Source organism: Apium graveolens, chromosome 4 (assembly GCF_009905375.1).
Source record: "Apium graveolens cultivar Ventura chromosome 4, ASM990537v1, whole genome shotgun sequence".
Classification (NCBI taxonomy): domain Eukaryota; kingdom Viridiplantae; phylum Streptophyta; class Magnoliopsida; order Apiales; family Apiaceae; genus Apium; species Apium graveolens.
In genome coordinates, this window is record NC_133650.1 from 190,711,763 (window position 1) to 190,714,822 (window position 3,060).

Consider the following 3,060-nt stretch of genomic DNA (forward strand, 5'->3'; position numbering starts at 1 on the left):
AAGCCTGAGTGGAAAATAGGAAAAAGAATAAAAATGAGACCTGGTAGGTGGGCAAGTAGAACTTCAGAGGATAAGAGTGAGCCATCTCAATCTGTTCCTTCAACTCAATCAACTGTGCCCAAATAGGAATTCGTTGAAACCAAGGTATATCCTGAGGTAAACTATCATGGTGAACCAATAGTTACCAAAGAAGAACCCGTAGATTAGGAGAGTTTACCAATCCCTGATTTGAACATTCCCTTACCAACCAAGAAAAGAACATGAAGAAAGAAGAGAAGCATACCCTACCTCCAATAGAAGCCATCTCAAAACCACAGAAGCCTACTGTCAAAAAAGATGATCAACTCCACATCTGTGACATCAAATAAGTCTCTAATATTCAACCCTATTTGGTAGAAAAAGTGAGAAGAATTGATGATACTGATGGACTTCCATAGAGAGTAGTTTTCAGATACAAGGGTGGTAATGAGATAATATGGCCATTCTATAGGATTCTTGAGGAAAGCTACAGTGTCTTAATCAAGGTATTTACTGCAAAGAAGAAAGAGTTTGGATTTACAAAGTTTGATAAATCAGAAATACTCATAAAGATAAATCGAACCAGACAAAGCTGGAGAGATCATAATGCACTATTAAGGGTTCTTACCATTCCAAAAACTGGAAATAGAGTGCACATGAAATCTTACGGGATCATAGAGTTTAGATATGAGAAGTATACCATAAGATTTTTCAGAATTAAAGACTAACTCAAAATCTCAAATAATGAAACTCTCAGAGAGATGCAGGAGATGTTGGATATAAATGAAAAAAATGAAGCTGAGTTTTACAGACAACTTCAACTCCAAATTGAGGCAAACAATGAGAAGTTGGGAAGGAAAACAAGGGAATCAAGGAAAAGAAAATAATTTTCTCATACTAGAGGAGCACCTTGACAATGGCATGTAAACTTCTTTTAACCATCTTTGTTCATTTCTATTGTAATGAAGCACTTTGCAAATTATCTACTTTTCAATATATTATCTTTATAGGGTATTTTGTTATCATCAAGTCAACCTGAATTTATGCCTATAATTTTATTAGACATAAATCGAGGGAGATTGTTAGGAATATTTTATAATTTTGATGATAACTCACCAAAATACCTGAAGTAGAATTGTTAAGTGTCATTTAGAAGGCTTTAACGGATAACCACAGTTTGTCTATCCGTTGAAGGAGTAGCTTATATTAATATGCTTAGTACATTCTGTACATTATGATAGCCGAAGGATTTGGGAGTTATAATGATTTCTAAGTCATGTTGACTACAAGCAAGATATACAAAATAGGTGGGTTAAGTATAGATATAAAATGCCTTGTAATTTTATATAAGTGAAAGAGTATCAACTGCTAAGGAAACACCTTCAACTGATGACTGAATATGCCTTTAACAGATAAGCTAGTCAAGAGGCCCTTAATTGATATCAAATAAAGCTTCAATGGATACTATCAAGAAAGTTTCAACGGATGACACTAGTATAGTGTCAACGGATGACAACAATGAAGTTTCAATGGATAACATCAATGAAATTTCAACGGATGATCAACAAGATAGCAGTTGATAGTGACTTGACAGAGGCTGACAAAGTCACATGAGTTGATAGTGCACAAAAGGAATGTGGCAGTCTGCTTACAGGTTTTAGAAGAAAGTGAAGCATTTCCATTTCCTTGCAAAACAAAGTCGTTCAAAGATGCTATATCTTACTTGGTTTGCATTGGACAAAGAGCTGAAGAAGCATGCGCATGGACCTAGCTGATAGGACTTTTATTCTTGTTTATTGCACATGTAAACTTGGTTCAATATAAATCAAGTGAAGAAAATATTTAGATAACAAGTAAGAACTCAAGAGTTTAGCAAGCTGTATCTTTAGAAAATACTCTCAAGTTCAAAATTGTAAAAAAATACTTGTAATCTGTTGTGTGCAATTTGCATCACAAAGATTTCTTCAAATATACATCTCTGGTGGAAAGACAAATCCACCAGAATGTTTTTAAACATTGTGTTTATTTAGTTTGTAAGAGTAGATACTTTAAAACCTTTATATGCATTCTTACTTATTTAAAAACACAGTTGTATATTCTATAAAGAGTTTTTCTGAAAAGAAAAAGGAATCAAAATTTCATTCAACCCCCTTCTGTAATTCTGTTGTTGTATTATTGGGAAATAATATATACTTCAGTCCCAAGTTTTGTGTCACGAAAGCCCGCATTTGTTGCAGTGAACTTAGGTAAACAGCAAGCAGGTACAGCTAGGGCAAAGTTGACATTGTATATACCAGCTGGTCTTAAGTAGACCTGGAAAAATGGGTCTGGATCTGAAGAACCCAACCGAAATCCATGAAATCGAGATCTGAACCATATAATCTGATAATTATTTAAAAAAAATTAAACCAATTCAAAAATTACCCGAACCAAAAATTTAACAAAAAATGATCCAAAATATAAGATCTGATTATAAATTGTAACCGAATAAAACCGAATCATATATTATCCGAACCGAATATGATTCGAAATAAGTAAAATTCATACTTAAAAAATATTTTATGTCCATAAAAATATAATTATTTAATCATAATATTTTGTAAAAATACCTTTAATTATATTAAAATTACTACATTTGATAAAAATATTTTTTTTAAGTCTCACAAAGTGAAAAAATAAATAAGTTAATCTGAACAGTATTTAATTTGAACCGAATTTTGTTCGATTTTTATCCGAATTTCATCTGATTTTAATCTGAATTAGACCTGAACCGAATCACATCACATCCGATCTGAATGACCTCCAGTTATATCATAATCCAACAATAGAACCGATGCGAAATTGATCAAATTCTAAAGCGATCCGCTTATCCGATTTGCGAGGTATAATGTTAAGTCAGATATTTTCATGAATGGTTAAAAGGGTTTCATAAATTGTTAAACTCCTTTAAGAAACAATTCGGAGTACGTTGTTCAATTCAATAATTTGTGGATCATCCAGAATATGTGAAGCCCATACTCGGACCCTACACTTGAACTAAAA